This window comes from Diabrotica virgifera, chromosome 5 (assembly GCF_917563875.1).
Source record: "Diabrotica virgifera virgifera chromosome 5, PGI_DIABVI_V3a".
NCBI lineage: Eukaryota > Metazoa > Arthropoda > Insecta > Coleoptera > Chrysomelidae > Diabrotica > Diabrotica virgifera.
The window spans coordinates 64,773,414-64,787,598 of NC_065447.1; the positions used below are offsets into that span (position 1 = coordinate 64,773,414).

Consider the following 14,185-nt stretch of genomic DNA (forward strand, 5'->3'; position numbering starts at 1 on the left):
GTTTATTTTAAATCTATTTTATGTTAAATAATCATAAACAGTTAATAAACACAACAGATAATAACAGATAACATAGCAAATACTTAAACACAATTAATATTTGCTGGAAGCCCCATTATATTGTTAATATAACTTCACAATATTCTGTTCATATATTAATTCAAATTGTGTTTTGACTAGGAAAGTTTTGGGGTAGTTCTGATTTCTTCCATTATACCTATATGTATTTTTGGGCTGCTGAATCCGAATATGAGGTTTGCGGACAAAATTTCGTGTCGGAACATTGAAAAAATCGTAAAATATCTGCTTTTTCTCGCTTTTTTACTTAAATGTGGAAAACTATTAACTTTCAGTAAATGGACTGTTAACAGAAATTAAAGTAGGCAATTCTTTGGTTTTGTCTATTTAAAATTTAAAATATTTAAGAATCGTTTGTTGACTCCTACTCTTGGATATCCCTTCCACTAGTTTCTTCTGGTTTAACGTTTAAGATATTACTAGTTTCAATTGAAAGTGTAAGCATCCCGCTGTGCCTCTTGTGTACCTTTTTATTATTGAATCCACGCACTGTACACGTGAGTATTACCAAGAAGATGTAGGTATGTATGTACCTGATAGAATTTATTTTATGGTGCTCTGAAAGATTGTAAGAAAACGATTGAAACTTTGCCTTTACGTAAGTGTATTTAACTTTTAATAGTCAGTGCTTCCAATTTTCGTAAAGTAAGTAATTAGTTATTGTTTTGAGTAGGTATACTACGGTTGATTTAGCCATACGGCTCACATTCCCTCTAAGGGGAAAATTGACTTATCCCAGATACCTACGGTATCAAAAGGATTGAGCTCTGGTGGGACTCTTTCCATGTTATCGAGTCCTAGGTGACTTGGTATGCAGGTGTATCTCCCAAAAATTTCGTACACTTCTGGCCATCGCGGACGCGAGTAGTACAGCTTTCTGCATGGTCTTATAAAGATGTTCATTGAGACCCAGCTTTTTTATGCTTTCGAGGAGGGTCTTCGGAAAAACTCCAGTAGTAAACATAATAATCAGTATTGTCTGGGTACTTTGCATTCTCCATTGTCTCCGTATTTGTTGATACGGTTGATATCCAGATATAGCCATACGGCTCACACTCCCTCTAAGGGGAAAATTGACTCATCCGAGATACCTACGGTATCAAAAGGATTGAGCTCTGGTGGGGCTTTTTTCGTGTTATCGAGCCCTAGGTGACTTGGTATGCAGGTGTATCTCCCATAAATTTTCGTACACATCTGGCCGTTGCGAGTAGTATAGCTTTCTGCATGGTCTTATAAAGATGTTCGTTTAGACCCAGCTTTTTTATGCTTTCGAGGAGGTTCTTCGGAATGACTCCAGTAGTAGACATAATAATAGGTATCGTCTGGGTACTTTGCATTCTCCATTGTCTTCGTATTTGAATTTCCAGATTTCTGTACATGGCGATCTTTTCAGTAAATTTACTACGTAGATTATTGTTGTTAGGTATCGCCACATCAATTAGTGTTGTTTGTCTTGTTAATTTATTAACTAGTACGAGATCTGGTCTATTATGTGTCACTGTTTGGTCTGTGAGCACAGTGCGGTCCCAGTATAGCTTGTAGTTGCCATCCTCAAGCATATTCTCAGGGAATACGGTTGATATTATTATTATTAAACATTTATTTCGTATTTTAAAATTATCTTCTTGTGAATCATATATCTGGTTTATTCCACATTTTGGTTTCGTTCCCCTAGTTGTTTATTTGATTTCTGTTTAAATCTTCTGTTTAAATTTTATAAACTTTGTTTACAGGTCCCCTCAATGTATAAGATATTTCCATTATAGTATCACAAATACGTGCTACATTTTGCTGTCTTTGGCATTTTCCTTTTATCATAATCTTACTATCTTTCTTGGTAACATTATTCAACAAACGGTAGTCCACATAGAACCTCGTAGTTCCATCTTTCTTCTTGACCAGGACCACCGGAGAGACCCATGGGCTCGTAGAAGGTTCTATCCTATGTCTTTCTTCATTTCTTGAACAATCCTTTCAGCTTCCTGTCTCTTCGCCTGTGGTAATCGTCGAGCTGTTTGACGAATTGGCCTAGCGGTACCAGTGTCAATTTTATGTTTGACAACTGTCGTTCTTCCTGTCTTTCCTAATTTCGGTACGAATATCCGATCGGATATATCACAATATTGCCGAAGAAATTCCCTTAATTTCCTTTTCTCCACTTGATTTATAGATTGGCCTGCAACTGCAACCATTTGGTCGAACTTGTCGTTGGAATTATCTGATGTCGTCTGACGGATTATGGACGTCACGGGTACATAAGTTCCTACTTTTGTCTCCTTCTTGATGGTCACCGAGTAGTCATTGACATTAATCAATCTCACGGGAATTTCTTTACAAGAAGTAACCAATTATTCCAATTTTGATTCCTCGGCCAACCTTCTCGTCGTGGTTCCATGGCTCCATCATAACATGTGTTTCTTCTTCTAGAATTCCCTGTAGCCGCGCTACGATGATCGTTTCACTCCTCGCAGGCACAACTGTATCTTCTTTAATGGCTGCTAGCACAGTGCTGTCATCATGTGGATGAAGAAATACCTCTTCGTTGCCAACTTTGATTACCCTGCTCTTAAAATCCAATTGAAATCCATGCAAATTCATTACGTCCATTCCTAATATAACATCTTCTTCGATGTCTGCAACTATGACATTATGGACGAACTTTTCTGCTCCAATCCCTAATTGTATCTGGATTTCTCCGTGAATGTTGGCATTTTCACCTGTGGCAGTCCGCAGTCGCAACCGCGTTGGTAAGAGCTTCTTACGACTGTTTATAACTGACGGTCGTATAATGGTCCTGGTTGCTCCGGTATCCACCAACAATGTATACTTTTTACCATTTATTTCTCCATCTACATATACACTATCTTCACGACATTTCAAAGAAGCTATTAGTATGAGAGGGTCTTTGGAAAAGTTGCGGGTCGAAGCTGCCCCCCTAAGGCCGACCCGTTCTAGTTTTCCTGCTGGTGAGTCTCTTGATTGCTATTGTACCTAGGGTACTTACATGAACTCCGTACGTGTCCCATTTCACCACAATTCCAGCACCTTATGGTCTTCGTTTTCTTGGATGCAATGTCTTTCATCATATTAACAAGCTGGTTAAGTTTGTCCTTATCCTGTTCCTCTTTCACAGTTCTAACTTTACTGTACCCACCAGAGGCTTGGCTTGATTCGTATTCGAGGGCGGCGGACAAGACATCGACCAGCGTCTTGTGACGAGCTAATCGCAGTGTTCTTTGCATTTCATGATCATGAAGGCCATCAATGAATGTTTGAACAGCCAATTTTTCCATCATGTCTTCGGGAGCTGTTGGATATGCATATCGTACTAACCTGGCAATATCTACCTCGTATTCTTGAAGAGCTTTATCTTTCTTTTGTCTTCGATTTTTAAATTGCGACTGATAGACATGCTCTAAACGTTCGTGCCCGTATCGCATATTCAGTCTCTTTTTGAGCTGTTCGAAGTCATCTGTCTCTTCTACGGCTATGGTCTGGAGGACATCCAAAGCGTCGCCTCGAAGAGCAATAGTGAGGTTTACAGCCTTTTCTTTTTCGGACCATCCATTCGCTCTGGCCGCCGATTCGAACTGTTTCATGTAGTTGTTCCATGATGACTTTCCGTCGAAATTTGGCACCTTAACACGAGCATGACTTACACTCCCTTCAACTATCGGCCGTGGCTCCAATTTGTATTTGGTTTCATCATCTTTAATGTCTGTTAAGATGGGTTCCATCCCTGTGTCTACTTTTTCCGTTTCCTCCATTTTCTTTTACATTTCTTTGATCTTTTCTTCAAAAGTAGATTTTAGGGATGATATCTTGTCGTCAAAATCAGAGGTGACTTTAGAGATGCTAGCAGAGATCTCGTTAGTCATCTTGCTTTCGAAATCTTGTTCTCCAACGATGTACTGTCTGTCGAAAATTTCAAAACATCCGAGAAAACTTGGGAGATTTCACTAGAAATTTTATTCTCTAACGATGTAATCTCTGTCGAAACTCTAAAAACATCCGAGGAAACTTGGGAGATTTCACTAGAAACTTTGTTTTCTAACGATGTAATGTCTGTCGAAACTTCCGAAATCTCGCCAGAAACTTGAGAAATCTCTTTAGAAATTGACAAAATCAAAGCAGTTTGCCTGTCCTTAAACACGTAGGTTTCTGGATCATGACCCTCTTCTTGTAGAGCGTTCTTCAGACGAACGACTAGATCAGCCTTTTTCCCAGCTGAGTCAAGCTCGCGATTTTCCAGTTCTGTTCTGAGCTCCGTAAGGCGCAGGTCACAAACTTTCGGCTTATACTGCGAAGACATGTTCACACACTTTATTTATTACGAGTTTATATTTATTTATTTTTAAAGGTTCCACGCTGTATTTAACTCGAATATAATATGTTAATTTATTATTATCCCACTTCTAATTACCACTGTTATACAACTGACTTTACTATTTTATTATTTATGTTTTTAGGCACTATTTAATTTAAATAAAGGAAGACTTAGTTTATATTATTTTATTTTACATCACTTATTTAATTTATTTAAATAGTTACAAATAACTTAAACTAACACATCTAATTTATTTACAAACTCAAAATTTATGATTTTACTAACTAAACATAATAATTCCGATAACTAATACATTTCAAAATACACGGCGCATAACTCGATTCGAATACGATAATATCATTACGCGTCGATAACTAACTGGCCTGCTGACGGAATTTCCTTCTTATATACTTCGGTAGCGCTCGTCTCGAATGCCGTGGTAAGGACTCGTATTCTCTCGTAACGACTAGAATCTTCGGTCAGAAATAGGCCAGGTTGTGAGCGGCATAAATAATGTCACAGTATCAACACAAGTAACAAAACGTCATCATCATCATCAACATCTATTCCATCCACCGTCAGATATAAGCCTCTCTTAGGTGTATTCATTAATTTCTGTTTGTTGTTTTTTGCCTCTATTCGTGGCCAGCCATTCGCTTGATGTCATCAGTCCATCTTATCTTCTTATTTCTTCATTGGATTTCTTCATTGGATTTCAACACAAGTAGCAAAACATCATCATCATCAAGAGCTATTCCATCCATCGTCGATACCTATAAGCAGTGTTGCCAATCGCATTTCTTTAGATTATCCGATGATCGCTCGAAAAATATCCGATTTGTCACGAAAAGGTACGCTAGGTCAAAAATGATTCTGTTATTAAAATCAATGTTGCCAATATTATTCTTTTAGTCCCCTTAACAACCATCAAATAACAAAATCCGTTGTTCGTACGCCAATAAATTGATTGTAATCAATTATCATTATGATAATTAACATAATTAATTGATTAATTAATTATTAATTATCAATTAACGTAACAATTATTAACATAATTGATTAATTAATTAATTAATCTCATAATTGTAATCAATTATGTTTTCAGCAACCCAATCAAAGTTGACATTGACAGTAATTAAATATTTGATAATGATCAGTTGATTCCATTTCTGATTAGCGTTCGAACAACCGGCCCTTTAATCTACTGGATTCTCTGTTTCACAGTTTAAAAATTTTCGTTTATAGATGAAAATCTCGTATCCTAAATACCTAATGCATGTATGTAAATACTATTTACTTACTATTATTATATTATTCGTATTTTGTATTATCGTAAGTAGTAAATTCAAAATAAATAAATAAATCTAAATATTTCATTATTTGGATCGTGATATTTATTATTATTATTTAAGTAAAAAAACACTTTTAAATATTATTTTATTAAAACGTAATAACTACCTAAAACTAGGTACTAGAAAAATAAATAATAAATAAATCAATACAAAAGAAAACTACAGCTACATTAAAAGCATAGGCGCAAAATTTCTGGTCAATGCTTTTAAAATGCATTATTTTTTCGAGTCCTGAGAAAGCTAATAAGTAATATTTAAAAATTTAAACGCAGAATGAAATATTACATTATTACCGAGGGCCGAAAGTCCCTGAAGATTTCTATAATTTTTATTCTAATAAGTTACAGGGGTGAAAGGAAAAGAGAATATTGAGTGTGATTTTTAATTTCAAATACCTCATTCAAAAGAAACATTTTGTTTATTCTAAGGGACTTTCGACCCTCGGTAATAATATAATCTTTCATTCTGCGTTCAAATTTTTCAAAAATATTTATTAGTTTTCTCAGGATTCGAAAAAATGAATACGTTTAAAGATTATTGGTCCCAAATTTTGCGCCTTCGCTCTTTTAACAACTAAAGATTTATTACAACTAAAACAATAGAAATGTATTTGACAGTCTTCTAGTTATTAAGATATCAAGGTTATTATCCATAATACACGTGGTCCGTTCAACGTTTAATGCCAGACTAAATAATTTTTATAGGCAAAAAATTTGAAGAATTTTTGAGTTAATTAGTAGATATCTAGATATTACCAGTTTCAAATAAGTAGATTTTTCTACGACCATTATTCCAAATGCACAAACTGACAGTAGTGTGCAGAAATGTAACGTTTCTGTGCCGGAAAGTTCTTTTTTCTACAACCACTACTCAAAGTGCACTTTTCTGCACGGTTTTATGTTAGCAAACTTGATATTTTCTCACAGTATAAGATACAGTCGAACCCGCTTATTAGAGTACCGGTTATAGGAATATCCCGGTTTATGGAATATAAATTCAAGGTCCCGAAACCTTTCCGTTTACCCTTTAATAAATTTATACGTTTATTGGAATATGGTTTAGTAACCTAATACCGCTTTTTAGAATAATTTTTTCAGGTCAACAAATAAATTTTTACGTACAATTTCCTAAAAAGTTTAAATTTACCTGTTATAATGGTTTGTCGGTAAGATATTCGAAAGCCTGCTGCTTTATATTTTATTACGGTTTGTCAGGTACCTAAACGCTCCTTTCCCACAGAAAATTCAATCGTTCGCCGACCAGGTCAGAAAATAATTTCATTTGTCTACAAATTTCTATAGGTACATTGCCACACACTTGGCTGTTTTTATAAACAGCATTTTTCTATAAGATTATTTATTACCAATAGACTATTGACAATTTGATCGTTTGTTCGGAAGTCTTTTCTAAAACCCAATTCCAATTTATTGTCTAATTGTTTCGTATTTATTTTAGTAAATAGATTATAAATTTTTATTGACATAAAAAGACCTAAAATCATATGCATTTACATATTGACATAGTATGTATTATTATAACGTATATTCGGTACACTTATTTTAGCTAGCCACCAATGATCGGTTATTGGAGTATCCCGCTTATAAGAATATTTTTGCTTGGTACGAAGGCTATTCTAATAAGCGGGTTCGACTGTATTTGACATTAGTGTGCAGAAAAGTGACGTTTCTGTGCCGCAAAGTGACGTTTCTGTGCCGCAAAGTTCTTTTCTGCACAGTTGACTACCTCATTCTGAGTAACGTTATATTCTGTTTACATCCGTGGACTACCGCATTCTGAGTAACGTTATATTCTGTTTACATCCGTGGTTAAACTTTAGACAAATATATAACCTATAACACAATTATTATATTTAACTATAGCATAGAAACTAAATTATGGATGTTACAACTGTTTTATTTTACAATTTTATTCTTATTAAACATTTTATAATTATCAAATAACCAATAAGGATTTAGCAACCTGTGCAAGAGACGTCGAATGAAGTAGGTTTTGTGTATATCCGTGACTGCATAAATATGATGTCAATAATGTGTAATAATTGTTTAAATTTAAACAAATTAAGGCAGTGCATTAATTTTTTAACTGATTTCTGTGCAATTTATTTAGGTATAAGGAATTTAAATTGATTAGTAGGTATTAATTAAATACAGTTTAAAATTTATCACATAGGTACTATTATAATTAATCGTCGTTTGGAAATTGTGATTTTTATTTTTAGGAAAAACTGTGCTTGTAGAAAAAGTATAGTGTGAAACACGTGCAGAAAGGTAATTTCTCACTCGTTTGAATTGCGGCACTCGCTTGCGCTCGTACCGCAACTTTTCAAACTCGTGAGAAATTAGTACCTTTCTGCACTTGTTGCACAATATACTATTCTGATAACATGTTTTGATGAAATGGTTTTGTTTAAGATATTAGATTTGACAGAACTTTACAAAAAAAGAACCGATTTAACTACACCTCATGTCCGAGAAATCTGGAAAATTCGCTATTTTAACACACTATTTTTCAACTTTACATTTGGTATTCTACAAATGACTACCTTATTCTGAGTACCGTTATATATTCTGTGTACGTCTGTGGTTAAAGTGTAGAAAAATATATAACCTGTAAGACAGGTGATATTAGTCTTAATTATCGAATAGAAATTAAATTATTTATTATTTATTAAATTATTAACTGTTTTATTTTACAATTTTATTCTTAATAAACATTTTATAATTATCAATTAACCAATAAGGATTTAGCAATCTCAGCAAAATACGTTGAATGGGTGGAAATCCGTGACCACCTCTCCTAGAATTTTTATTCAAAATTGTTCCAATGTTACAATGTATATAACTACAATTAAGGCAGTGCATTATATTTTTTTCATTATTTGATTTGATCTAAAACAAATTCAATATTATATTTCAATATCCACACGTTGGTAAAAAGTTTTACCCACCTTAACATTTTTTATTAACCATTTATCCATTATAAAAAAGTATTTTCACAAACCAAAACTTATTTCAACAGACGTTTACTTAAGCACTGCACTGCACTACATAAAATGAAAATAAAACTAAATCGTGCGTGAATTAGCTTTCATAAGTTTAAAGGCTAAAAACTAAAAACTCATAAATAACATCAGACGGCAGACGGTTTTTGAAATTTGAATTGGATTAATATGCCTTAAGTGGACGCACTTGTGCATTTAAATTCAAAACAAAAAAATTGGCACATGTCCCTTTTGTCAAAAGATGAAAAGTATCGGATGTCACTAACATTCATCCAGTATAAAAATTTGGGTGGAACCAAACAAAATTAATGTGTTGTTGGTGTTGGGAATATATGGATGAGAAAGTTTTAGTCGATGGTAGATACACTGAAAAATATCCGCAAATATCCCATTTATTTAAAGATACGAAGAAGACACGACAACTCTCAAAAAGGTACGCAAATCGGATAATTATCCGCCGATTGGCAACACTGCCTATAAGCCCCCCTTAGGTGTATCCATTCATTATCTGTTTGTTGTTCTTATTTCTTCATTGTATTTCCGACCGCTGAGCTTAAGTTGAGCATTCTTCGTTCCATAGCTCTTTGAGTTACTTGGAGTTTGTGAGCTAGGTTGTTGTTAAAAGTCCATGTTCCGGTTTCATATGTCAGGACCGGCAATATGTATAAATCGAAAGATTTTGCCTTTAAAGTATTTGGTAAGTTTGATTTGATGCGAAGCCGATGATATTGCAGATGATAACACAAGACAAAGTATAAAGAGGATTATTGAAAGAAGACGCATTTCCTAGCTAAATAATGTAGAAAAGTGGTATAAGTGCAGTTACATAGAACCGTTCAGAACAGCAGGTGTAGTTCATGAATCTAGTGAAGTTGCGGTATCACATGGTCAGTGATCATTGGTCATGTAGATTCCATGTTGAGTACGAGGCAAGCAGAAGCTGTATAAGGAATCAATTGAACTAGTGTCCAAGCTATTTTGAAGAACAATTTTCATATGTTTAAAATATTCTTACTGAAGGAACTTCACCTGTACCTACTTAAATGGGGATTTAAATACAGTTTTGTGAAATAATCAGTGAGCGAGCAATGATCGATCAACAGTTTCCGTTTAATATTTTTTCTTCGATGAATGCACTTTTTCATTAATGATCTGTAAATCATTATAATTGCCGATATTGGTCTGATTAAAACCACAGGATTATCCACAAGATGCATACACAGTAATGGTAAAAATTAAATGTACCTATGTAATTAATTTTTGGTAGATATTTGAAATAAACAATGGACTAAAATAGGGAGATGCACTCTCATCACAACTCTTCAACTTAGCTCTACAGCACATAATCAAAAGTGCAAGAATCGAAAAACCTACTACAGTATTTCATCAAAAAGAACCAAATTTACTGTTGACATTTGCAGACGATATCGATCTAATAGGAGAAACCAGATAATTGATGAAGGAGAGTTTCGTCAGGTTTAAGAAGGAAGCAAAGAAGATGGGGCTCCTAATCAATGAAAATAAAACGAAATATATGTATATGAGCCGTAATAACCAAAACAGAAACAGAATCGGTCAGAACATCACCATCGATAACTTCGAAGGTGATGTTCTGACTTTGAACGAGTTAGAGAATTTAGTATCTTGGAACAACAATAACTGAAGACAATAACGGATCACAAGATATAAACAATAGGATACAAGCCGGCAACAGATGTCTTTAAAACACTGCCCTGTAAAACCTTATATAATTTAAACAATATAAGACATACAAAGATACAACTATATAAAACAATCATTCGACCCGTAGTGACGTATGGCAGCGAAACGTGGATGATAACAAAGGCAAACGAAGAGAGACTACGTGCTTGGGAAAGAGAAATCCTAAGGAAGATCCCGTTCTTGATGAAGCAGCAGGACAATATAGGATAAGAACTAACAAAGAGCTTGAAGAACTATACCTAGGCGCCAACATAACAAAAGAAATAAAGTCCAGAAGACTCAAATGGGTAGGATACAGAAGACATTCTGACGAAAGAACAGCAAGGCTGATATGGGAAGGAGTCCTAACTGGAAGAAGACCACCTGGACGCTCTCGACTCCGGTGGCGAGATAATATAACAGGAGACCTGAAAGCTATGGGCGAGGAGAACTGGATGGAGGTTGCTCAAGTCAGAGAAGAGTGAAGGCATGTTGTCTAGTCGGCTAAAATACGCGAACGGTTGTAACGCCCCGGTGTAAGTAAAATTAATTTTTGGTGATCGACTGGTGGAACCATTTTTTACTTAGAAATTTGACTGTCGAAATGCATTTACAGTTTCTGGAAGAGGGGATTAATTCTGCATTGGCTGGTATTATTGAAAATGATCAACAAGTGAACTTGCTCTGTTTTGTTTTCGTCCGGCCACTCTGTATATCTTCTTCTTCTTCTTCCTCTTTATAAGCAATTCTGCTTGTTCATTGGCGGATTGATACATCTATGAAAGGTTGTCACTCCATCTTTTCCGCGATCGGCTGATACTTCTTCTACCGATTGGTGATTTAATCTCTTGTTATTTTGACCACACGTGTCTCCCCCATTCTGGTTAAGTGGTTATTCCAGTCTGTTTTTCTATTTAGTGTCCATTCGTTTATACAATACGTTACATTTTCTTCTAATGTCTTCACTCCTCTTTCGATCTCTCTGTGTATTTCCTGTAATTCTTCTCAGTACTCTCATCTCTGCCGTTTCTAGTAGAATTTGTGTTGTGGCTGTATCGGGTCTTGTTTCTGATGCATATATCATTATTGGCTTACACTGACTTTATAAATTCTTGACTTCATCTCAGTGTTATGTCGATTTCGCCATATCGTGTTGTGACGATAATATAATTTTATCGTCTAGAGTACGCCAATGTTTAAGCAAAGCGTGATTTTATACCGTCTCGGACGATATAAAAGACGGAACGAAAAGCCTAGATGGATTATTATTCTTGGAGCGTTGATCGAAGAATAATAAATAACAACGAGGTATAAGAGGTGAGTTTAAGTATATCCCGACCATTTTCCGCAATCCTGCAACCCCCGTCGTTTTGGTGCTCTGAACGAATTTTGGCGGTTTTCCTTTTACCTATCCTTATACGAGCGGTGATCGTAAATCCTTACATGTCTTTCCCCCTGGCGAGTTGAGCGAGATGTCCTCTCATTATAAGCCCATTTCATATTAATAAAGGTAATTCCTAATCCACGCGATCGTCGGTAGTATTCATTCATGTACCAAATATCGTCACATCGACCAGAACCGAAAGTTCGACACGTAGGTTATAAATGTATTTTATTAACGAAATTAACGAGTAATTAAGGCTAATTATCTTATCTTTTGTATGTTTTGATTTTAAATAAAAATGTCTTAAAAAGCGAACCTTTGTCTTCGACTGTATTTTGTTACCTGGAGCACAGTATAAAGAGGGACAGTAGAACCACTCTTCGAAAAATTGGAAGTAGTAAGTATCTGTAGTCGCGTATGGCGACCGCGCAATGTTCTTAGTCGCTTTTGCCCCACTCTCGCATTGCTAGTCGCATAGAAACGTACGGGTTTTAACAGGGAAAACCCGCATCCACCACTGGTGAACGTACTGCCGGTATTACTTGCGGAAATTGCGTACTGCCGGTATTACTTCTTGAGATCAAAGTGCCGACATAGAAGTGGTTTTACTGTCCCTCTTTATACTGTGCCTGGAGCATCAAATACAACGACAACGTTACAGACAGCGTTATTAAGGCATCCTGTCAGTCTATTTGCTTTTTGTACCTGATTTCTCACTTCTTTGTCCAGGTTTCCGTAACGATAATGTAATTCCAAGGTATTTTACTTCCACTACCTGTTCAATATTGATACAATGCTGATACTATCAATTTCTATTTTACATCTGATCGGTTCTTTACTGATTTATATTGTTTTAGTTTTTTGAGATGAAATTGTCATATTGCATTCTTTTGCTATTATGTTAAATCTGTGGACTGATCTTTGGATACTATCTTCATCTTGGACTATCAATATGGCGTCGTCTGCCTAGCAGAGTATTTTTACTTATTTGTTTCCCATTCTATATATATTCTTCCTTTGTTGACGTTTTTGATGATTTCATCCATGATTAAATTGAAGAGCATAGAAATCAATGATTCTCCCTGTCTTATTCCGCTGCCTATATCTATAAGTTCTGTAAGTTGTCCATCTATTCAGTCTTCCATTTTGTTTTTTTGGTAGATGTTTTCAATAGTTTTTATGATATCTAGGGGGACTTCTCTATTATACAGAAGATGTATTACATCTTTGAGTCTTACTCTGTCAAATGCTTTCTTCAAGTCAATCAGACACAGAAATGCTGGTTTATTATACTCTAGTGATTTTTCAATAATTTGATTTACGCCCTGTATATGTATGTTTTGTAAAAATGAAGTTATCACGTGACTAAATAAATAAATAAAATTTGTCTTAAACCTATTAATGCGAGCCATTGGAGAATAGTTTTATATCTAATGTAAACGAACTTTAATTATATTAAATGGCAATTCTTTGGTTTTGTCTATTTAAAATTTAAAATATTTAAGAATCGTTTGTTGACTCCTACTGTTGAATATCCCTTCCACTAGTTTCTTCTGGTTTAACGTTTAAGATATATTACTAGTTTCAATTGAAAGTGTAAGCATCCCGCTGTGCCTCTTGTGTACCTTTTTATTATTGAATTCACGCACTGTACACGTGAGTATTACGAGAAGATGTAGATACTTGATGGAATTTATTTTATATGGTGTTCTGAAAGATTGTAAGAAAACGATTGAAACTTTGCCTTTACGTAAGTGTATTTAACTTTTAATAGTCAGTGCTTCCAATTTTCGTAAAGTAAGTAATTATTAATTGTTTTGAGTAGGTATACTACGGTTGATTTAGCCATACGGCTCACACTCACTCTAAGGGGAAAATTGACTCATCCCAGATACCTACGGTATCAAAAGAATTGAGCTCTAGTGGGACTCTTTCCATGTTATCGAGCCCTAGGTGACTTGATATGCAGGTGTATCTCCCAAAAATTTTCGTACACTTCTGGCCGTCGCGAGTAGTACAGCTTTCTGCATGGTCTTATGCTGGGGCCACAGTAATGTCTAATGCCGTTAATTAACGCATTATTTGCATTACAGAGATGGCAAATAATGCGTTAATTAACGGCATTAGACGTTACTAGGGCCCCAGCATTGTAAAGATGTTCATTGAGACCCAGCTTTTTTATGCTTTCGAGGAGGGTCTTCGGAATGACTCCAGTAGTAGACATAATAATCGGTATCGTCTGGGTACTTTGCATTCTCCATTGTCTCCGTATTTGTTGATACGGTTGATATCAAGATTTAGCCATACGACTCACACTCCCT

General features: G+C 35.1%; 1 protein-coding gene across 6 annotated transcripts in view; it reads left to right on the forward strand.

The window, feature by feature from the left end:
- The window catches only part of LOC114325165 (peroxidase), a 221,520-nt gene that overhangs the window by 75,926 nt on the left and 131,409 nt on the right, over positions 1–14,185 (forward strand). Inside the window, exon 1 of one of the 6 annotated variants that reach the window (XM_028273142.2) lies at positions 487–575. The exons of 3 other annotated variants lie outside the window; for them this stretch is intronic. The gene's annotated coding sequence lies outside the window, so the exon portion shown is untranslated. Of the gene's footprint in view, positions 1–486; positions 677–13,463; positions 13,615–14,185 lie in introns of those variants that run through there. 2 more of the 6 variants (XM_028273144.2, XM_050650087.1) reach the window with 2 other exon arrangements.